We start from the raw sequence: 24,946 nt of genomic DNA on the forward strand, positions 1-24,946 counted from the left end.
GAAGTAAAACAAGAATATGGGAACTTGCCAACAAATATTTTTTAACCAAATTTTAAGAAACCATAAATGAGCTGGTTTCTCAATAGACATTTCTGTAGTTCTTTCATCATGCTTCCATACCTATTTTTTTAAATCACTATGCAAATAGAAAAGAATTTATGATACATGGTAGAAGTATAAACCTTCAAACTACTCACGATACAATGACTCCTTTTTCTCTTTTGGAAGATATAATTTTTAGGATAGCTACTTCCTTTAAAAAATTTTTTATTGTGGTAAAATACACATAACATAAAATTTATCATCTTAACCATTTTTGAGTGTAAAATCCAAGAATATTAAATAAATTGACATTGTCATGCAAGCATCACCATCATCTATCCCCGTAACTCTTTTCATCTTGTAACACAAACTCTATCCCATTCAACAATAACTTTCCATTCCCGCCTGGCTGTAGCCTCTGCAAGCCAACATTATACTTTCTCTCTGACACAATGACCCTTGTTCTCCAAAGTTTTGAGTTAGTATGGCCTACCTCAACTTTTCCTGTTTCTACTGCCAAACCTCGGTCAACTTAACGTTTTTGCAAGTAAATTTACAAAATTCACTATCCATGTTTATCTGCCAAATTAGTCAACTATAAGATGAAGGTGAGTTTAAAATCCTGTGAGCACTGTGGATTTTAGCAAGTCTTTGTTGAGGGCCTACTACATGCGCTATACTTTGTTGGATGTTAGAAATATTATACAATACTTCCCTAAAAAAGCTAATAGTTCTATCATAGAGAAAAGGCAATTCCATATAATTATAAAACTCTTCAATTCATGGTACAGGTTTTATTGATTTCTCTCTTTCCTACCCTTCCATTTAGGATGAATGAGGAAAAAAAATGGGTCACTTACTCTACTTGGATCTCAGTTTTTACAACCATAAAATGAGAGAGTTGAAATAAGTAATCTTTCTGTAAGGGTCCCTTGAACTAATTTCTTTGTTACAAACAAGAACACAGAAACTACTGAAATTAAATGACTGATATTCCAAATGTTATATATCTAGAGACACAAATTGTATGAATATATAATCAGGGAAAAGAATATGGAGAAAACTCCCACAAATTTTGCCACTGTAATGTAAATAGTCAGCATTTAAAAGTTAAAAACATTGAAAACCTTAGAAGATAGTATATTGTTCTAAAGTAATTTGATTTTTTTACCTTAGATTAGTACCATTTTCATAAAAGCTGACAAATTTTCATGTCCACAGTGGATATTCTGAGTGTCTTGATTCAGAGTGAAGCAATAGGATCAAATAAAAGTACACAAATTTCTGCAACATAATACGGAATACATTTATGGCAACACTTATATTGTTAGATATTTTTTAAAAGACCCCCTCCTCCAAAATTATGTTACTTTCACGTTATAAGTGAAATTCTGCTTGTTCTTTCTGCACTGGGGTCATTCTTGGATCACCTCTCTTCATCTTATTTTCAATTAAATTCATCAATATAGCTTCTGAATAATTTTTGGAAAATGTTGTTCAAATGTGTCCATTTTTTTCATTCCCATTGTGATTATAGAATTACATGGCCAGTGCTTTAAATCTCACTTCAGACAACTTCCCAATTCCATGTTTGAACTCTGCATGCTCCCTACTTCCACTACAATGGCACAAAATAATGTTGCCCAACTCCAGATTCCAAAGTAGCTGTCAACTGCCAAGATGAAATAGACTATAAGGTGGGTCATGAAGTGATGATCTCCAAGGCAATGGGTAACATTGAAAAATGAATGCAAATAGTCTCATGGTTCATTAAGAGAAAACCATACCGTCTTATTATCAAGGTGAGGGGGTGGAGGGCAGTTGAATATACTATGCAGACTATAAAGCCAAGAAGCAATGCTTAAAATTCAAATGTTATGATTTTGTGTATGTATTATAACAAAACTCCTGGCCATATAAAAAAACATCTAGATTGACCCCCACATACATAAGAGTACTAGAATTTGAATTTCAAATTTGAAAGAGAATAGACACTATTGTTTACACCACTAAATACACTAACAGACACAAACTAACTTCTTTAGGCTACAGAAATTATGCTAAAGAATAATTAATCATTGATTTATTTTCTCAGTGGATTCTCTAATAAAATTTCTATGTAATCTTGAGTGGTGAATCATAACTTGATAACTATTTTACTTTTTGAAGGAGTTAAGTTGTAAAGCATTTTTTTTTATTTAAAAATGCTTAATAGATATACAAAGTTGAAAAAGAAGTAAAGGTCAAGTGGATCAAAATGCTTCAGCAAATGTCTTTTCAACATGAAGGTGATGCAGAAATACAAACAATTCCAGTGATACATATTGTCAACCTTTGACCATCAATAACTCTTTTACCTATCGGAAAGAAGAAAATTAGAGATATTTATGCTTTGTAGTTTAAACTTTCCATTATTTTAACTCCTATAGCTAAATGTTTCAGGAAGAATAAATACACATCACATGCAGAGAACTCAGAATTTCTTGATAACACCACATAGTTGCTAAGACAGGTACATTTTTTTAAAAATCAACTGAATATCTGTTATATTCTCTTTTATCACTTTTTATATTTTTTCTTTTTAATTTTCTTTATTTGCTACTATAGATTTTTTAGCCTAAGAGCTACTCTTTCACTGTCCTTTCCCTCCTTTCTTCTCTCTCATTATTTATCTTACTTTCTAACACAGGCAATATATATAGCAGAAGTATTTATAATAAGTCACTGAACATCTTTATTATTAACTACTTTTCTTACCTTAATAAAATTTACATTTATAGAGATTTAAATAAATAAAATTTATATTTATAGAGGTTTGGAGTTTTAAAATATCCTTATCCATTTTCTCATTTCATTTTAAACATAACTGGGAGTTAGGGCTTCCCAGGTGGTTCAGTGGTAAAGAATCCACCTGCCAATGCAGGAGACACAGGAGATGCAGGTTTGATCTCTGGGTCAGGAAGATCCCCTGGAGGAGGAAATGGCAACCCACTCCAGTATTCTTGCCTAGAAAATTCCATGGACAGAGGAGCCTAGCAGGGCACAGAGAGGACTGTGCAACTGAGCATGCATGCATAACAGAGTGAGTTATTATATTGATTATACAAATGAGAAAACTAGTGATAAGAAAGGTTAAACCACTCATCCAAGATAACAGAGTTAGATGTATAGCCAGGATTCAAATAAATCCATACTTTGTTATTCAAAAGTTTAGTCTATTTCCAGTATACTCCCTTCCCCTCACACCATGGACATTTAGTTCCAGAGAAATTTGGGAGTTCAGAAATAAATGGTACAAATATGAGGGAGAGAGAGGGAAGTTGTATTATTCTGGGATAATTAAAGAATGTATGACAAATGTTTATTTTTCTACAGAGGAGTAGACATTCATTTGCATATGGTCAAGGTTTAAATAAATACAGGCTGATTGATGAGCAACATGACTTTGATAAAAACCTAAAAAAAAAAAAATCCAATCTCTTCCCGCAGAATAAATTGTAAGGCTAGCTGTCCAGTTGTACTTTAGCCAAGGATGGTTTCTTGAAAGTCAATCAAGCCCTCTTTGATTTCCTCTTTCAATATTTCAATAGAGTGTTTCAAGCTGTCTTTTCCCTTATTTTATAACCACTAGCCCTGCCACTGTTCAAATTTCCCATGATAACAAGAGCCCTAATAACAGAAAATACTTTGTATGGTTGAAATAGCATTAAATGCAAATATTGGGAAAGGCTCTTTTTTTTTTTTTCAGAAGAAAATTATGATAAATTAAAGTATAAGGTGATCCTATTAGTTCTCAAATAAAATTTGATAGACAATTGAATTATTTCATTCCAAAGTCAGTTTTCAGTGGATAATTTTTCATGGGGATTTCATTAATATCTTGCTGAATATCAACATCATCAATGCTTAGTTTATGACTGAGATTCCTAATTAGAAATTATCTCATTCCTTTAATATATTCTTAGATTTAATTGGACACATAAGCTATTACTTTATAAAGGACTTCCAAAGAAAAGAAAATTAGTGAACAGATATTCATCTGGAGGTCTTTAATTGCACTTTATATAATCCTTTTCCCTTGTATCAAAACTTATCTTTTATGAGGAGTATTCAGCTTACTCTATTTGTATTTACAACTCCTGAGTCTTTGAAGGTAACCCCAGATAGCAAGAAGGAACAAAAGAAGTGTCATTTATGATTTGTTCTTGACTTCTCCTTGTATTTTACTTTGATCTCTAATTACATCCCCCTGAAAAATATCTAATTCCTTTATTACCATCTTTAATGAATCAAAAGTTATACCACTTGGTATATAATAATTTCAAAAGAATTATTCAAACTTTTGTCCTCAGCCAGGTTTCAGTCTGTGGCACTGGAGCCTATTTCAGATCTAGCTGAGCAACCACTTAGATTTTTATCATCATCACTAAAAATGTATTTTTTGAGGCCTAATTATGCCTGATATTCTAAAAACATGACAGAGAATATAGTATTTATTTTTAGAGACACAAAACTGTCAAGCCAATATTTAATGAACATTTCTTGTGTGCTATAATTCTACCATAAGACTTATATTTTATTTGATAAGATAAAAGATATAGACATGCAACAAAAATTGAGACATTATATAATGAAGTAATAAATTATGTGCCATATGCAAATGAAGAAAGAGAAATAATTAAGGGCATCTTATTGTAAGACAGGTACTGAACTGGAGCCCAAGGGTAACGGGGGTTTGAATTGACACAGAGGAAGGGAAACCATCCAAGGGGTGAGACATTCAGGTTACATACACAAAGTGAGAAGTCAGTTAGGGACTAGGTACTGATTTAAGCATATTTAAGTTAATTGTGAGACATACACCCTCAGATGATGGTGGATCTTTGGATAGCTGAAAATATATTTTATCTCTGGAGACAGGTCAAGCCTGGACGTAAAGGAATTGAAAGCAACTCATACCCGTCTGGTTTAGCTGAATGTCAAAACTTTCTAGTGGAGAGAAAGTCGTATAGAGAAAAGAACAAAGATCCAAATTTTAAGAATTGATTATTCAAAGCTCTGGAGAATATCTAAGGATCATATTTATCACAGAATCTTCAAAATGAAGCTCCTAGTTTTTCCCCAACTTTATTTATTACTACATTTAGTGATTGTTAAGTTTCTGCTCTGTACAAGACATTTGACAGTACTCCAGGGCCTCCCAGAAGAGGAAACAATACTTCTTATCTCCAGTAGTTTAGAGTCTAGTTAGAGCTCTAGTATATAAACTTTACATAAAGGATTTGGCAGGAAAAGGCCACTGTTAAATTAGAGAAATTTCAGGGAGGAACGTAGATAAAAAAGAGATTGCGTGGGATGTTTCGAGAGAACAGCATCGAAACATGTATATTATCTAGGGTGAAGCAGATCACCAGCCCAGGTTGGATGCATGAGACAAGTGCTCGGACCTGGTGCACTGGGAAGACCCAGAGGGATCGGGTGGAGAGGGAGGTGGGAGGGGGGATCGGGATGGGGAATACATGTAACTCCATGGCTGATTCATGTCAATGTATGACAAAAACCACTACAATATTGTAAAGTAATTAGCCTCCAACTAATAAAAATAAATGAAAAAAAAAGAAAGAAAGTAAAAAAAAAAAAAGACATTTTGTGCTTAGTCGCTCAGTCCTGTCCAACTCTATGCAACATTTTGGACTGTAGCCTGCCAGGCTCCTCTGTCCATGGGAGTTTTCAGGCAAGAATACTGGAGTGGGTTGCCATTTCCTCCTCCAGGGGATCACTTTCCCAACCCAGGGATCAAACCCATGTCTCCTGTGTCTCCTGCATTGCAGGCAGATTCTTTACCCACTGAGCCATCAGGGAAGCCCTAAAAAAGAAATTATGTGAGAATAAAATTCTGATATAAAAACCCCTTGCCCCAAAATCTAAAGAAGTATATGAATTTGGATAAATTTTCTAAGGTGACTTTTTCACTATAACCTAAACATATGATGACCAAATCTCTTTTTTACTGACTCAATTTTTCAGACAGATAATATTTTTATAAAAAAAATCTCCATGAGTCTGGAGTCATTCATGCTCAATCCTGTCACTCTTAATTTACTTGAAGAATGAGTTAGCAAACATGAGTTCATTAGTACTTCCTGTCTGTCCAGAAATGGGTTAGGTTAATCGAACAAGGCAAGTGGAAATAGTAAGATTCTTACACAGAGGAGTCATGTCAATTATTTGTTATTAGTAAGCTCTTAGATATCTGAGTTACACCTTGGCTTATCTTGTAAGTAAATAAACAATGAGCATTAGTTTACAATCCCAGGTAGAATCAATTGTCTGAATATCAAGTGACAGTGCTTGACATCAAATGAGGTTTCATTAGATTATTTATGGAATTTGATCATTTTGATAATTAGATTATTTATGGAGTTTGATAATTTTAGGAATGTTAGCAAAGTACTTTATAATTCCTAAATGCATGGATGAAATTATAAAAGCAACAATGCATTAAGTACTAACCATTTTAATAAAGCAATAGAACAAAAGTATACCGATAGCATTTGTATCAGATTTAATACTGTTTGTGTTTTAAAAATGAAAAAATTAAGGCCTTAGAGATGGTTCCTGACTTGTTCCAGGTCACATAGCTAATTACTGGCAAAGTTTACAAAGAGAACCCAAATCTACTAAATCTGAAATCAGGTTCTTTTCCACCATGGCCCACTGCTTCTTGAAGGCTATGTGGCATATTAAATGAACACCTTTAAAATTTTTGCTACATTGTACTGTCCTTGAGAAGCGTGTCATGCTTAATAAATTCAGAATGAACAGAAAGTACATTTACATTCTTGGCTTCAATAATTAGAAAGTTAGTACAAGTATGTGAATACTTTAAAAATGGTCACTTTCATTCTTACTGACATATAGGTAAAGATATTTCTGTGAGATATGTTATTACACATATATATTCACAATGAGGGAAAGAAACATGTAAAATACAAATAAGAGAAATTTTTTTGAGGTTTAAATTAGATGACTGACTAGTTGACAGGTCATGTGCACTTATTTATGTTAGCCATTTTTAATTTGTTGGAGCAACTGAAATCTGAAACAGCTCAAGGCTGGATGTTTCCTATCTATAAATTGCATCTTTTAAAATGTACAAATGCAAGCATGAGTCACTATCTACAAAATTCCAGCTTTAATCCATTATGTCATTTTATAAGAAAACAAACCAGTGACCTTCATGGGTCTTAAAGACAATCTGTGAACAACAGCTTAGGTGAAAAATGAAATCATAACATAAACAATCATGAGATCAATGGCATGATATAAAAGGTAATGTACATTTTATAGAATGAAGTCTGCTTAACTTCTGCGACCATTTTTCCATTATTCACTTGCATGCACACTTTACAAATATTGGATTGATTTGAAACTGAATGGAAAAATTCATGTATCTTGGAAGCAAATGTTAAATAGTTAACTTTCACTTAGATATGCACTAGAGGAAATGGTAACCAGGAGGAAAATGGATAGCTGAAGAAAATCCTCAATGTATGTTTTGATCAGTGGAATCAATTTTCTATTCATCCAACCTTGTGTCAGAACTTTTAAACTATAGTATTACTTTAATTATTTATATTTACCATACTATATAGTAAATATAGAACAGAATCTTCCAGGTAGGAGGTGGTTCAGGGAAGAAATCATGGGAACCTCTAGTAAAAAGAGGAGAGGAAAGGAAAGGAATTTTACAAATATTGATCCCCATAATATTCCAGTCAGTGCATTTGACAGTCTGTATATCAGCTTATGTAATTTTAACCACCACCATAATAAATAGGAAATGGAAACATAGGAAGGTTAAGTCATATGCCCAAATACATAGTTAAACACAGGGAAACCAAAACTAAGGCTGTTTGACTACAAAGGCTGTGTATGTTATTTTCATGGCACCTTGATTAAAAGCCTTAAATTTTAAAAAGTTTCCCAAATACTCATGGAAAAAACAGACTCTCAACATAACAATTACTTAGTCACTGACAGATTCTCAGAGAAAACTAAATGGAAGACAATTCAGGAGATATTAGTCATATATTAACTTATACAAATCAAGAATGTATTTTCAAAGATCTCGGTTCATTTTTAAAGGTGAGATAATAATCATTTACTAACAGAAATAAAGGTGGAAAGTATGCAAAATGTTATCTAATGATAACAATTGGCAATGAATTAGGAAAATGGAATAAATGAATCATATTTTTAAAAAGACTTTTTAAAAAGACTTTAAAAATTACTTTTTTAAAGTAATTTGTGTCAAATTACTTAGAGACCTTTGTGACTAAGAGCATTTAGTATATAAAGATTTAAACAGTTAAGCTTTGGAAGATGGTGTATTTCAATAAAGATTATTGTTATATTTGGACTGATTAATATTGTTACCTATATACTCTTTAACATATACTAAGCAATTGCTCTAAGGGTAGTCTGGGGTACAGTTGTAAAGAATACTTTAAATAGGTTTTAGAATCTAAGCTTTCTTATCTTAAAAATTAGGGTAATAATTTGTGCCTTGAGGGATGACCCTAGGATATATACTGTACATGAATAACCTAGCACATAATAAAGAGTAGAAGAAAAAAGACCAGACAGATTCACTTTAAGTTCCCCAAAATCATATTTACTAGGGAAAAAAAGCAGTTACAATAACATACAAAATATTTTGACTATATACATCATGAAATTCCATTCTGCTTTTGTATCTTAATTTCATGTAAAGATGGGCACCATAAAGGACAGAAATGGTATGGACCTAACAGAAGCAAAAGATATTAAGAAGAGTGGCAACCCTATATGCAAAACAGAAAAAGAGACACAGATGTACAGAACAGAATTTTGGACTCTGTGGGAGAAGGCGAGGGTGGGATGTTTTGAGAGAACAGCATCGAAACATGTATATTATCTAGGGTGAAACAGATCACCAGCCCAGGCTGGATGCATGAGACAAGTGCTCAGGCCTGGTGCACTGGGAAGACCCAGAGGGATCGGGTGGAGAGGGAGGTGGGAGGGGGGATCGGGATGGAGAATACATGTAACTCCATGGCTGATTCATGTCAATGTATGACAAAAACCACTACAATATTGTAAAGTAATTAGCCTCCAACTAATAAAAATAAATGAAAAAATAAAGAAAGAAGAGTGGCAAGAATACACAGAAGAACTATACAAAAAAGATCTTCAGGACCCAGATAATCACGGATCACTCACCTAGAGCCAGACATCCTTCAAATGTGAAGTCAAGTGGGCCTTAGGAGGCATCACTACAAACAAAGCTAGTGGAGGTGATGGAATTCCAGTTGAGCTATTTCAAATCCTAAAAGATGATGCTGTTAAAGTGCTGCACTCAGTATGCCAGCAAATTTGGAAAACTCAGTAGTGGTCACAGGACTGGAAAAGGTCAGTTTTCATTCCAATCCCAAAGAAAGGCAATGCCAAAGAATGTTCAAACTACCACACAACTGCACTCATCTCACACACTAGTAAAGTAATGCTCAAAATTCTCCAAGCCAGGCTTCAGCAATACGTGAACTATGAAATTCCAGATGTTCAAGCTGGATTTAGAAAAGGTAGAGGAACCAGAGATCAAATTGCCAACATCCATGGGATCATAAAAAACACAAGAGAGTTCCAGAAAAACATTTATTTCTGCTTTATTGACTATGCCAAAGCCTTTGACTGTGTGGATGACAACAAACTGTGGAAAATTCTGAAAGAGATGGGAATACCAGACCACCTGACCTGCCTCCTGAGAAATCTGTATGCAGGTCAGGAAGCAACAGTTATAACTGGACATGGAACAACAGACTGGTTCCAAATAGGAAAAGAAGTAAGTCAAGGCTGTATATTGTCACCCTGCTTATTTAACTTATATGCAGAGTACATCATGAGAAACATTGGGCTGGATGAAGCACAAGCAGGAATCAAGATTGCCAGGAGAAATATCAATAACCTCAGATATGCAGATGACACCACCCTTATGGCAGAAAGCAAAGAAGAACTAAAGAGCCTCTTGATGAAAGTGAAAGAGGAGAGTGAAAAAGTTGGCTTAAAACTCAACATTCAGAAAACTAAGATCATGGTATCTGGTCCCATCACTTCATGGCAAATAGATGAGGAAACAGTGGAAACAGTGATAGACTTTATTTTTGAAGGCTCAAAAATAACTGCAGATGGTGACTGCAACCATGAAATTCAAAGATGCTTGCTCCTTGGATGAAAAGCTATGGCCAACCTAGACAGCATATTAAAAAGCAGAGACATTTCTTTGTGCCAGTACCATACTGTCTTGATGACTGTGGCTTTGTAGTATAGTCTGAAGTCAGGCAAGTTGATTCCTCCAGTTCCATTCTTCTTTCTCAAGATCACTTTGGCTATTCAAGGTTTTTTGTATTTCCATACAAATTGTGAAATTATTTGTCAATGTATGACAAAAACCACTACAATATTGTGAAGTAATTAGCCTCCAACTAATAAAAATAAATGAAAAAAAAAAAAAAAAGCAGAGACATTACTTTGCCAACAAAGGTCCATCTAGTCAAAGCTATGGTTTTTCCAGTAGTCATGTATGGGTGTGAGAGTTGGACTATAAAAAAGCTGAGCACTGAAGAATTGATGCTTTTGAACTGTGGTGTTGGGGAAGACTCTTGAGAGTCCCTTGGACAGCAAGGAGATCCAACCAGTCCATCCTAAAGGAAATCAGTCCTCAATATTCATTGGAAGGACTGATATTGAAGCTGAAACTCCAATACTTTGGCCACCTGATATGAAGAACTGACTCATTTGAAAAGACCCTGATGCTGGGGAAGATTGAAGACAGGAGGAGAAGGGGATGACAGAAGATGAGATGGTTGGATGTCATCACTGACTCAATGAATGAGTTTGAGTAAGCTCTGGGAGTTGGTGATGGACAGGGAGGCCTGGCATGCTGCATGGGGTCACAAAGAGTTGGACATGACTGAGCAACTGAACTGAACTGAACTGATTTTAATAGCATAATAATTGATTTTATTTTAATCTAATTTCATATTAATAGTCAATTTAATATCATATAATAGTCATATATTTTCATAATTAAAAAACTCAAATCTAAGCATGGTACCTGCCTTTTAAATGCAAATCAGTTAATGTCAAATTGAAAAGCTCCACCTTGTCTTTCTATAAATTTAAAATGTTTTCTTATATAGCTTCAGATTGACAATGTATTTTTGTATTGAGTTTTTCCTATAATTTTTACAGTGGAGTTTGTCACTTCAAGTTGAGTAAATATTATGACTAGATTTTTTTAATAAAATTTAAGCATACCAAATAAATCCACCTGCTCTCTATAAATATTTTAAGAATCAGCTTCCAAATACTAATCAGAGCTAAACCCTATGGACTATTCAGAATCTGTCACTAGTTTGTAACTCAATTCTGATTTCAGTGTCTTGTATTTTTTTAAATTAAAACCACCAGTTGTGTGCATAAATATATATATATGCATATATATATATATATATATATATATGCTGGTACAGTTTAAACAAAAGAAAAAACTGAAAGGAAGATATAAATTTGCATAACAAGGTACAGAGTCCTTCCCCAATAACTTTTAATGAATATCAACATGACTAGAGAAGTCAAAATGAAGTATCAGAGACAATTTTTGCCCATAGTAAAGAATGTAGAGTTTCTTCTACTTGGCCATTTATTAAATGCTTAGAGACTTGACATTTCCTCACCAGAGAAGTCACTGGAATATATGGCTTGGTATTAAGATCAAAGAGTCATGTCAAATAGAAAAGTTCACATCATTCTCATTATATATAAACACTAAATATTTGCTGATGCAAGAAAAAGCCTAGATAAAAATTGACCTTTGAATGTCTCTTATTCAATTAAAAGCAAAAGGTTTCATAATGTTTTAGTCATCTTGCCATATTTGTCATTTAGTTTTTCGTTTTAATGTCCAGACCCAGCTTACCCATCACTACAAAATGACACATTTACACATGCAGTTTCAGATATTAGAATTATTATTTTAAACTAAAACGTGTCCTTTCATGATTCTTACATGTATAAATGTTCATGCTATTATTATGTGAAATCAATATATTCCCCAATAGATTTTTAAATAATACAATTAATCTTTCAAAGTTATTTTAAGATTTTTCATTTATAGTAATGGATTTACCCTCAAGATCTTTTCAGCTTCATTGAGACAAAATTCACATATTATACAATTCACCCATTTTAAAGCATGCAACTCATTTTTAGTATACTTACAGAGCTTGTACAACCATCCTCACAATTTATAACATTTTTGCCCCCAAAAGAAACCCTATGCAGAATAGCAGTCACTCCCCATTCCTTAAGTTTCTATATCCCTTCCTCCCTCAGACAGCTCTAGGCAACTAGGGATCCTTTCTGTCACTATAGATTTGCTTATTCTGAAAACTTGCAGATTTTTAACAGATGTACCTGCTGGGAATGGCAGAGGTTGTTTATATACTAAGAAGCATTGGCAAACAAAACAAAAGAAAAATTGTGGTTGGAGCCAGGCAATACGGTCTTGACTTATCTGTCTAAATCCTTAATTGTTTTACACTTCTAAATGTTAACAAATTTTGTATCAGAGCTTCTATTATCCTTATTTTTTATTACTAAATTTATTTTAGTCCTGCACAATCAGTAAAAGGGAGGTGTTCAAAGTACTCATGTTCAAAAGCAATTAATTAGGAAAACGTAAGTTTCAAATTCTTGCTTGGTGGCTCAGACAATAAAGAATCCACCTGCAATGCAGGAGACGTGGGTTCGATCCCTGGGTTGGGAAGATCCCCTGAAGAAGGGAATGGCTACCCACTCCAGTATTCTTGCTGGAGAATTCCATGGACAGAGGAGCCTGGTGAGCTACAGTCCATGGGATCGCAAAGAGTCAGACACGACTAAGTGACTTAGCACAAACTTAAACTGCTAGTCCATTTATTTCATTTATTTAATTCTATCCAGTCAGCACTTGCCAAACATGACTATCCTTTCCAGAAATGAGGCATTTATATCAGAAAACGTTTGTGTATATGCTATTTAAATATCATAAGAAGCAGTTGATTCAAGCTTGCCATCTGTTTTTTCTAAATCTCTAAAATGGAACATGCTTCCTTAAAATTACACCTATTCAGAAGATATTTATGAAGCAAAACTGCCTCCCTTTTGATTGGCTTTGCATTATTCTTTTACAATAGTGGTGTAGTAAAGTGAAAGTGAAGTCGCTCAGTCGTGTCCGACTCTTTGCGACCCCGTGGACTGTAGCCCACCAGGCTCCTCCATCCATGGGATTCTCCAGGCAAGAGTACTGGAGTGGGTTGCCATTTCCTTCTCCAGGGGATCTTCCTGACCCAGGAATCGAACCCGGGTCTCCCACATTCTTGGCAGATGCTTTAACCTCTGAGCCACCAGGGAAGCCCTGGAACTTTCAATTGTTGTACATTTTAGCTACCAACATCAAAAACATTTTTTAAAGTACATAAAACCTGAACATAAAAACTGGGGCTCAACTCGGTGCTCTGTGACAACACAGAGGGGTGGGATGCAGTTGAGGGGGGCGGGTTTGGGAGGGAGGTTCAAGAGAGAGGGAACATATGTATACTTATGGCTGATTCATGTTGTTGTATGGCAGAAGCCAACACAGCATTGTAAAGCAATTATCCTCTGATTAAAAAATAAATTTAAAAAAACTGGTACTTTCTACCCAAGATATTATATAGGTATCTACTATTTAGGCCTTCCCCAGTGGCTCAGCTGGTAAAGAACCTGCCTGCCAATGCAGAAGACACAAGAGACATGGGTTCGATTCCTGCAGAGGACCCCCTGGAGAAGGGAAATGGCAACCCACTCTAGTATTCTTGCCTGGAAAATTCCATGGACAGAGGAGCTTGGCAGGCTATAGTCCATAGGATTGCAAAGAGTCGGACACAACTGAGCATGCACACACACATTTACTATTTAATAAACTCCCCATTAAAACAAACAATCTCATAATGGCTAAGAAAATACATACAGTTTATTTAAATTTATATTAAAAATCTTATTTACATCCCCCAACACTTGTTTTAATCTTTTTTTCTTTTTTCTGGCATACATGCTTTAAAGGGCAGGATTGTGTTAGACAAAGATTGAGATATTAAAGAATCCATGGTAACTTGAAGAGAAAGGTAAGGTTAATAAATCAACAGGATAAAGCAAGGTGATATGTTTACTTTCAACAGTCTGTAAATAAGAATCCATGAAAGAAAGAAAAAATGTTTTGAACAAAAGATAGAAGAAATAAAAAAGGAGAAGAGCATACTGTGTGGTTCAATTTATGAATTTCTAGAACTGCAAAAATAATCTATAGTGATCAAAGTAAGAAAGTGGTTGCCTGGAGAAAGGGGGTGGGGATGAAATGACTACAGTGGAGCAGAAGGATGGAAACATTCCGTCTTCATCAGCATGGTGATTACAGAGGTGTGTACCCCTTCATCAAAACTGGACTATACTTTAAATATGTGCATTCTATTACATGTAAATTATGCTTCATTAGATTTTTTAAATGTCAAAGTGGGCAGTAAAGGGTACATTTTGGTTCAAATGTGGTCGTGTTTTAATCCTGAAAAAAGACCCTTTATTTTTAAATGTGGACTATCCATGTTATTCTGAAGAAGTACATTCAGCTCTTTTGTAATGTTAGCATTTCCTCATCCAACTCAGGATTGAGTACTGGAATTTTAGTTAGTGATGACTCTTAGCCACATTAGGATAGGCATTTCTTTGATAGACACTGCACTCGAAATGCTTACTTTTCCCCCATTATTTCAATTGAGGGAAAATAAAACAGCAAATTTATCCATTAAATATTTCACAGAGTTTTTAGGACTTTTAAAGTACAATTTGAATTGAAACCACCATTTTGTAATATCGTTTTTCAGGGTAGGCTGAAAGCAAAATAACAGTACTTTTCATAGGAAAAGCCAGATTGAACAATCACAAAATTACCTTTAATGTCACTTTTCAAAGCAATTATAAATAACCTAGGCGGTAATAGGATTGCATATATGAGATTCAAAAATATCCTATGCTATTTTTGTGGGAGGGAATTGTATAGTGTTTGGATTGATATGCAGAGTGAGTTTGTGGTCAGAAGTAGCTTTCTTTTCTATCTAGAGTCAGTAGCCTGCAAAAGAGAAAAGTCTATAAAAATCAGAAAGAAATTTAAAAAAAAAGAACTATTCATTAAGATGGATAGAAACTTAAAATGACTGAACACTAGGAGAGTAGTGCTGAAACATACATCACCATATGTAAAATAAATAGCCAGTGGGAATTTGTTGTATGGCACAGGTACCTCAAATCTGGTTCTCTGTGACAATTAGAGGGGTGGAATGGGGTGGGAGGTGGGAGGGAGGTTCAAGAGGGAGGGGACTATATGTATACTTATGGCTGATTCATGTTGATATATGGCAGAAACCAACACAACATTGTAAAGTAATTATCCTCCAATTAAAAATAAATTAAAAAAGAACAGAAAATATATCTCAGACTTATGTACAAATGAGAGAAAAAGGCTGGGAAAGGAGAGTGTGTGATAGATGCAAAACAATATAAAGAATGTTGTGGTTGCCGGGGAGGAGCAAATCAAGTAGGGCTGAAGAGACACAGAAATTGGGAAAAAGATTTAATTTCCCCTGGGGTATACCAGTGCCTAGAAAATCCCATGGACGGAGGAGCCTGGTGGGCTGCAGTCCATGGGGTCGCTAGGAGTCGGACACGACTGAGCGACTTCACTTTCACTTTTCACTTTCATGCATTGGAGAAAGAAATGGCAACCCACTCCAGTGTTCTTGCCTGGAGAATCCCAGGGACCGGCGCGGGGTTGGGGGGGTGAGGGGGGCGAGGCTAGTGGGCTGCCGTCTATGGGGTCGCACAGAGTCGGACACGACTGACGCGACTTAGCAGCAGCAGCAGGGTATTCCAGATTTCTTCAAAATTAATTAAAATTTTAGGCATGTACACTAACATTTGAGGATGAGATGGCTGGATGGCATCACCGACTCGATGGACATGAGGCCTGGCGTGCTGCTATTCATGGGGTCACAAAGAGTCGGACACGACTGAGCGACTGAACTGAACTGAACACTAACATTTTAGAAACACCTGAAAATATATTTTCAGTTAATAGATTTTGAAGAAATTGTTCTAATTATCATATTGTTTTTTTTAATGAATGAGCAGAAATGCTTCATTATGAGATATATCAATCTTTCCCCAAGGGGTGGGGTGGTAATTTGAAATAAATAAATCCTTCACAAATAAATGGCATAACCACAATCACAGCTAATATTGTTCTGACTGCAATAGCCACAGTTAACACTAGGGGGCTGTAATTCCATTGGCAGCAGTTCCCTTCTGACCACAAATGTCTTAGTCCCTGAAAGGGTAACTTGTACAGGATAGTGAAATTAAGTGTATGCTACAGCAGGTAGAACATGTCATTACTGTGTATTAAAAGGTTTTATGCTTTAAAGCATTTCTATGTAAAATTCTTATTGTATAGACTAATAACTTTGCCATCAACTTCTTCATCAGGCATGGAGTCTCACCATTGCTCCAAGATTGCTACTAATTTTGTACCTCTGCTTCTTGAAACATACTAGGTAGAACCAGTTCTACATCCCTTTTCCTGAAGAAATTGTTTTTATATACTATAAGTCCTCTACCATTTCATTAAAATAGAAGTTTAATGTGATTGTGTGTTCTCACATAGTTATTTCAATAAATCTTTGTGCTACTTGGAGCTGTGAAAGAGATAAGAAAATACTGGTTCAATTTTTTAATTTATAACATTAAAGGTATTTTCTGAAATTTAGAGTAAAACAGCAAAGTTTCATCCAAGTTGTTTTTTACAACTTTGAATTCAGAACAATTATTTTTATTTACTGTTATAGGAATGAAAAATATAGCAATTTGTTCTTATGGTCCATTGTATCTTGGGTGATTAAAGGGGTAGTTACATTAAATTATTTAAATTGTGGCTTTAAATTTTATCACTCAGATATTATATACTATGCTTTAAGCATGCTAAATGCTAATTTATATTGATGATTATGAGCTAATATAATATTTTAATGTTTCAAATAGTATGGTAATTAACATTTCATGTGTATTTCTCATCACGGGAGAAATGGTCTTTACAGCATACTATTTTACTTACTTAGTTGAATGAAAGAATTAGCTTTGTAGCAGAGGAAAACCTTTCCCTCTACCCTCTTGGGTTCAGTAAATGAGGCCTGCAAATTAAACTGACAAAGGAGAGATTAAAAGAAGTAAAAGGTTTATTTCATATGCATATGAAGCCACAAAAGAAAGCAGCTGGCTTGCTTAATGGCTCAAGTTAAAGGCATAAATACCTAATTTAGTAGGTAAAAAGGAAGGGTAAGAAATTGCTTCTATGGAAAAAAACAAATAGGTTTCATTAGGAAAGACAAATGGATTTTTAGGAGAACTGACAGGTGATAAGATTGTGGTAATGTTTGTCTGTACATGTATGAGTGGTCTTTTATCTTCAAGAGCCATACAACTCCCCTGGAGAGGGGGTTTATGGGAGCCTCATTTCCCGGAAGTTGTTGCTTTTAGTCAGATTAGGGAAGCTCCCAGGTGGCTTTCTTTCTGAATATATTGAATCTCAAAATATCTTCAACTTAAACTAATCTTTATACCAACTCTGGGGTTCTGAGTCGGTTCCACAGCTTTATATTTTGTATTTAAAACTTTTGGGTCATGTTTAGTATGCTCTGGGAAACTCTTTATGCTTAAAACATGCTAAATATTAATGTTGTTACACCAAAGTTAGTTGTTCTACTGCAAAGATGTAGATAGCTAATATTCGTTTTCATTTTGTTTCCACATCTCAAAATAAACACTGTCAATTGATACTTTTAAAATAACTGATATGGAATGGTGATTTTTCAAATGTTATTTCCCTTTCCAGCTCTCAGTATTGTTTTAATACATATGGGTAACATAGCTATCAATTAAGTACTACTGATCTGTAATTATTTTATATGAAATGATGTTTTAACTTAATGTTTAGCTTAGAATTTTGCCAATTCATTTATAACATTTAACTGATGTTTAATTTCTTCTTTAACTGAAGGACTGACACTGATGTACTTGCTATACTAATGGGTTTTTTTTTAAATTCACTTTGTATAAATGAAACTGTCTTTATTCTGGCACTAATGGATATCAGCCTCATTGCTTTCCTGTTAATGCTTTATATGTGAATAGCATGAATAGTTGCCTTACTTATAGAGTTCTTACTGCATTTTTTTAAATGCTTTCTTTTAGGGTTATCAGCCAATATCCATGGGCATCTGTAGGCCAATGATCACCATCCTTCAAAAATAATTGTAAGTATTCCCATAAACATGCCCCAAATATTATTTGCAATAATATTCAACCATTATACTTAGGTGATTCCTATTATTTAGCCTATTTAGACCTACCTCTGAACTAGTAAAACATTTGCCATTAGTGACATACTACATCTACATGTTACATATTACATACTGCACATTAGTGACATATTACATATTATTTAACTGGTAAATAACATTTTAATGCAACCTAAAACAAAAGTCTCAGTCTATCTTATTATCAAATAATGTGTTGAACAGACACCCTTGACAAAGTGTTAATCACTATCAGAGTTATATTAAACAAATAGAAAATAAGCATAAGAACAATTAAGTTAGTGAAGACAAAATGTGAACATTCTGTTTTCTCCTTAAACAGTCTTAATATTCAATATTGGGGCATACAAAACCCAGCTATTATTTTCTTATAATAAATTTTAGAAAACAAAGCTCTTGAAAATTCTTGGTAGAGTGACCTGAAAATTTCAGGATAAATGAGGGCAAAGACTGAACTTTTGTTTCTCAAAAGGGGATATCAAATTACAAATGCTGAAAAAACTGCTCTAGAGAATGGATTAGGCTTCCCTGATGGCTCAAAAGGTAAAGACTCCACCTGCAATGCAGGAGACTTGGGTTCAATCCCAGGTCAGGAAGATCCCCTGGAGAAGAGAATGGCAACCCACTCCAGTAATCTTGCCTGGGAAATCCCATGGACAGAAGAGCCTGGTGGGTTACAGTCCATGGGGTCGCAAAGAGTCCCACAAGTCGAATACAGTCGAGCAACTGACTCTTTTTCTTTCATGCTATTTTACGGGGCTTACCACGTCGAACTAGTGATAAAGAATCTGCCTGCCAATGCAGGAGACACAAGAGATGCGGATTCGATCCCTGGGTCAGGAAGATCACCTGGAGTAGGAAATGGCAACCCACTCCAGTATTCTTGCCTGGAGAATCCCATGAACAGAGGAACCTGGCTGGCTGTAGTCCATGGGGTCACAAAGAGCCGGACATGACTGAGGGATTAAGCATACATACACACAGAATGGCCCACTTTGCATTCTATAGACTTCCTGAGCATGATGATTTGATTGCATAAATACATTACAAGTTAGGTAAAGTGGGTCAACATGTGGTCCCTCATTTTAAACTCCAGACTAAACAGGGGATTCTCAATTAAATTTAATTGTTCTTAGAGTCCTACACATATATTAATACCACAAAATGTTTTTAGAATGATAGTTTGGGGGAAGAACAGTTAAAATCATGTTAAGAAGGTTTCATTTTTAGTATCTCCGTTTCAGTACTAGTCCATCCTTACCATACTGTTTCCATTATGATCACTCGACTCTTCTCCCAGGTGTGTGCACCCCAACACTCTCTGTACACATACCTGCTGGCATCTTGCTTTTATCCAGAAGATTTAATACACAAATTCATCCTAGGCAATACCTGATAACTCAGATCCCATCCAGAGAGGCATATTTTAACACTGAAAATGTGGCTCCAACAGCTAAATTTCTTGATGGGCTGAAAGAGAAAACATGCCTCAAATCTCACTTACATGGTTGTTGCCTACTTCACCTCTCCGAAAGGCTGGCTTTGTCAGGGCATGTTAGTGACATGAAAAATATATGTATAGCCAACCTAATATAAAAGGTTAGAGACTGGTTATTTATGGTAAATAATTTTGTTAGTATTAAATGTGTTAATTCTCATTGTATATAGAAGAATACCAAGAGTTATATTATAATGTATAATGTATATATATACATCCACAACCTGATAGTCTCCAATTCTTTAAAATATTGGGTACCTGGTGATTTCTGTGGCTATTTTAAGTTATATAAGAGTCAATCGATTTAAAAAATGTCAGTTGACCTGATTTGTTTCCAGCTATCATTCAAATTTAATAAAACCTTCCCTAAAGTCCTACTTATGTCACCATGAAATATATATGTCATAGTCAAGGTAATAATTTAGGTAATGTATTCAATGTCTCCTATGAAAAATGATCAGCTGGACAACTGTGCTTCTCCCGAGCTGGATAAGGTTTGTAATATCAGTAAGTATCAAAGGTAAACATTATCTTTTTTTTCTGTAAAGCCATATCAGCATTTAAAGCTTCTTCACAAAAAATGCTAATGTGATGGAGAAATGGTGTACATACATTGATTCTATGCTGTCATGACAGGATTTATACTTGTCACTCTCTTGACACATATATTAACAATTTAAGATTTTATCTTTTAAACTTTTATTTATGCGGCCTTCTGTTACTACAAATAAATACAAATTCACTTAGAATTTTTTCAGTAGGAGTTCTATGATATAAAACTATTATGCAGTATTTTCTCTAATAAAAATTAATAATAAATTAAAACTTAAATATACTATAACAAAAATTAACTATTACCAACATTGATAGACAATTCCAATATTTTACTTTGCAGTGTACTGTACTTGCTTTATTCCCAAAGAGTTTAATTTCTTGGATTTAATAAAATAAGTATGTTTTATCACTCTTCAACTCTTTACTTGGTTAAAGTAAATAATAAATAATCAAAACCCATGAAAAGTGTACAGAATTGAGTGTGAAATAGCAGAATATAATGTGTCCTACGTGGAGTATATGCCTTTTATATCACCTACAGAAAGTAATATGGTATCTTGCACATAATATATTCAATAATGAGTTTTATAATAACTATTGAACTAATAATGGTAAAATAATGTCACTTTTAGAAGAGAGGTGATCAATTGGGCATGATTTTCAGTAAATGAATATATCTACACATTTAAAGCATAGGAAAACTATAGCCTTTATGAGAGAATTCCACATGTCACACAGTTTTTACTTTTACTAATATTTAAAAAATTAAGTGGTCCTTTTTAATAATTTAGTAAAAAACATTGCATTAACTAAGTACTTAAAGAAACATTTATTGATTTTAATAATCAAATTTAACCAATTAATAACTTGAAAAACTACATATCATATGTATTTTTCACTCTAAGTAGCCTGCACCAAAATCCACAAAGGCTGACAACATAGTTTAGAATGTACACATTCTAAGCTATGTCAACTTTTCAAAAGTGAAAGTGACTTTATTTTGGAAAGGTTAGTAGCCAAGCAGTTTCAAAGGAGAATTACATTTCCATCCAACTGGATAATAATAGTAAAATAATTTCACACATATGTTTTCTGTCTTTGGATATATGGCTTTCAAAGTATGCTTACACCTTTAAAGTATACACTTTTAAAACATTCACATCTCCTTAAATATAAAATATGGGAATACCTCAAGTAACTGCAGCAAACAGATTAGTACATGTCGCATAGAGGACATCATGGTCAAAGAGTTTATGACATAAAAAAATGTTGATTTTTTAATTTCACTCTTAAAGTATTTATTAGTCTTAACTTTAGTACATATTGCTCTAATTTAAATAATACCACATTTACAAAAGTCAAATACAGATACTTTAGTGGAGTGGAAGTTTTTCTGTTGTGTGAAATGAATATTTGTGTATTGAGTCCATGTTTCTATTACATTTTAGTCTTATTTAAAAATTACTTTACCTCCACCAAAATTAAACATGTGATCCAGACAAGTAGTACACTGTATAGGTTAGCTTGCTACCAACTGCTTTCTGAAATATTCCTTCTTTGCAAATCTAGGCACAATCATTCATTTAGCTTTCTCAAAATTAAATATCTTTATCTGCATATTTAGAGATACTGATCAACTAGTACTAAACTAATAAGACAATAAGAACATATGAAAATCAAATCGTTGTGGTATATTCATTAAAACCTGTATATAATTAACTGGCATTCCACTGAATATTCTCCTTGACTTCATAGGGTTTTGATTATGTGAGAACATACTCTCAAGGTGTTGCAAGTTTCTTAGCATCATTGCTAATGGCACTATCACTTAAATAGTTGGATTAGGCAAGAAACTGTCAGTCATCCTTACACATCTTCCTATCCCTTATGTCTCATAACCAAATTCATCACTAACTCCTGTCAGCTTTAGCTCCTAAATGTCTTTACTCCATTTCTTCCATCGTCATACCAGTTTGGCTTTCCATCATGTTTTATCTGAGTACTGGGATAGGCTTCTAACTAATCTTCATCCAATTGTATATTTGCATTCCCAAATTTATTCTCCCAATTCCTTCTCTTAGGATAAAGACCCATATCTTTATCATGGTTTATAGGAGACCATCTGATCTGGCTCCTGTCAACTTCTTCAGCATCATATTTTACCCTTTCCCCTTGCCTCCTCCTACTTCAGCTACATGGTATACTTCCAGTTCCTTGAACTCATCATTCTTTCTCTTCTTTTGTGAAAACCTCCTGCATTTCCCACCTCTCTTAACACATCACCAGATAATTTCTAGTAAGCATTTAAAACATAACCTGAAAGATATTTCTTCTGGGAATAGGGAAGACTTCCTGCCTACCTTACCTCCCAAGACTAAGTCAGCTTCCTCTGTTAAATGCCCTCATAGATAACTCTGTATAACTTTCTATCATACCACTTATCTCAGTCCATAATTATACATTATGTTTGTGATTAGCTGAAGACTGCCATGTCCTCCATTAGATGTGAACTCCATAAAATCAGGGACTGTTATTTGCTTGCTCAATATTATATTTTTAGCATCTAGCACAGTTCTCAGCATATGATTCAATAACAATTCATTGACTGACTAATTGAATGAACAAATAGGCAGTATCTCTTAAAAAGTCATTTGTTTAATCTTTTGAGGTGGTTAATATGTGGCTGTTCAATTGCAGAGGATTTTTCTACTCCCCCTGGTGGTAGCTAGTGTTAGTTATAAATATTGCATCCTGGTGAAAACTTAGATCCCTCAGCTACTATGGCCTTACCATAGGGCTGCAGATGTGAGCTATCAACTAACTTTGATAAATATAATAGTAAAAGTATTGCCATGACTTTAAATGTAATGTTAGCTATACAATAAACTGACACTTATAAATGCCTGATGCCACATATGAATTGTTGACTGGTCCAACAGGGATATTGACTAGGTCTCTCTTACCCTGTTTCATGCACCAAGAACTTCATATTCACATAACTAAATCATATCACTGCTATGCACTATTAAATAAGAAAATTCAAATTTATGGCAAATTAATTATAGCATAACCTGTAAAGTATTAAGGATTATTGCTAATGAGGCTTACACATTAAAAAAAAGATTAGGAGTTTGGCCAGGGATGGACTGGGAGTTTGGGGTTAGTAGATGCAAACTATTGACATATAGAATGGATAAACAACAAGGTCCTACTGTATAGCACAGGGAACTATATTCAATATCCTGGGATAAACCATAATGGAAAAGAATATAAAAAAGAATGTATATATGTGTATAACTGAGTCACTTTGCTGTACAGCAGAAATTAATGCAATATTGTAAATCAATATACTTCAACAAAAATTAATTTAAAATAGACTATTCAATATATATTGAATTTAATTATGAATAATCATTGATTATATGAATATACAGAACAAAAATTAATTTAAAATAGACTATTCAATATATATTGAATTTAATTATGAATAATCATTGATTATATGAATATACAGAATATATAAAAATATAATTGAAATGTGGTTACTAAATGAGTACATTGTCAAGTGGTCTAACTTGGTTCATGTTTCCTCCTGGCTTTCTTGTTTCTGCTTTAGTCTCACACTGTAGTTTTATTCTGCTGAATTGTACTATCTTGCACTGCACTATCTTGCAGTGGCCCAAAATTTGCTTTAAATTACATACATCTGCCGTAACTCATACATTTTTAACAGCATAGTCGTGTTTCCATTTTTTTATCTTTTAAAATATTGACAGACAATTTTAAGACAGCATGATGAGAGTCAGAGCAATGTTTCGCAGAAATTACTGTGGATAGAATTATCTGGGGATCCACTTAAGGATCAGTAAATCTAATCAGTAGGTCTGGGAAGGAGCCAGAGAGTTTGCATTTCTAACAGGCTCCCAGGTGATGTTGATACTGCTGGCCTACATTTGGCGCAGCAAGGTAACAGAGCTGGAGTCAACGAATTTTTTATTCTTATGTAAACAGGCAGGTAGTAAATATTTTTGATGTTGTGGACCATGCGGTCTCGTGCAACTTTTCAGCTCTGCTGTTGTAGCTTGAAGTCAGCCGGAGACAGCACATACCCAAATGCATATAAGTGTGTCTGGGTTCAAAGAAAACTTTATAAAGGCTGAAATTTGGATTCCATACACCTTTCACTTGGTATTATGTATTATTCATCTTTTTAAAAATTTTCAGAACCGTATAAAAATGTAAATGCCATTCTTAGCTCATGGGCCATAAAAAATAGTCTGTAGTCTGCTGACCACTCCGCTCGTTCATA

General features: G+C 34.3%; 1 protein-coding gene across 1 annotated transcript in view; it reads left to right on the forward strand.

The window, feature by feature from the left end:
* Positions 1-24,946, forward strand: part of HTR2C (5-hydroxytryptamine receptor 2C) — a 326,514-nt gene that overhangs the window by 9,642 nt on the left and 291,926 nt on the right. Inside the window, exon 2 of the mRNA XM_020879809.2 lies at positions 18,460-18,521. The gene's annotated coding sequence lies outside the window, so the exon portion shown is untranslated. The remainder of the gene's footprint in view (positions 1-18,459; positions 18,522-24,946) is intronic.

The sequence above is a fragment of the Odocoileus virginianus genome, unplaced genomic scaffold, assembly GCF_023699985.2.
Source record: "Odocoileus virginianus isolate 20LAN1187 ecotype Illinois unplaced genomic scaffold, Ovbor_1.2 Unplaced_Scaffold_1, whole genome shotgun sequence".
In the NCBI taxonomy this organism is placed as follows: Eukaryota; Metazoa; Chordata; class Mammalia; order Artiodactyla; family Cervidae; genus Odocoileus; species Odocoileus virginianus.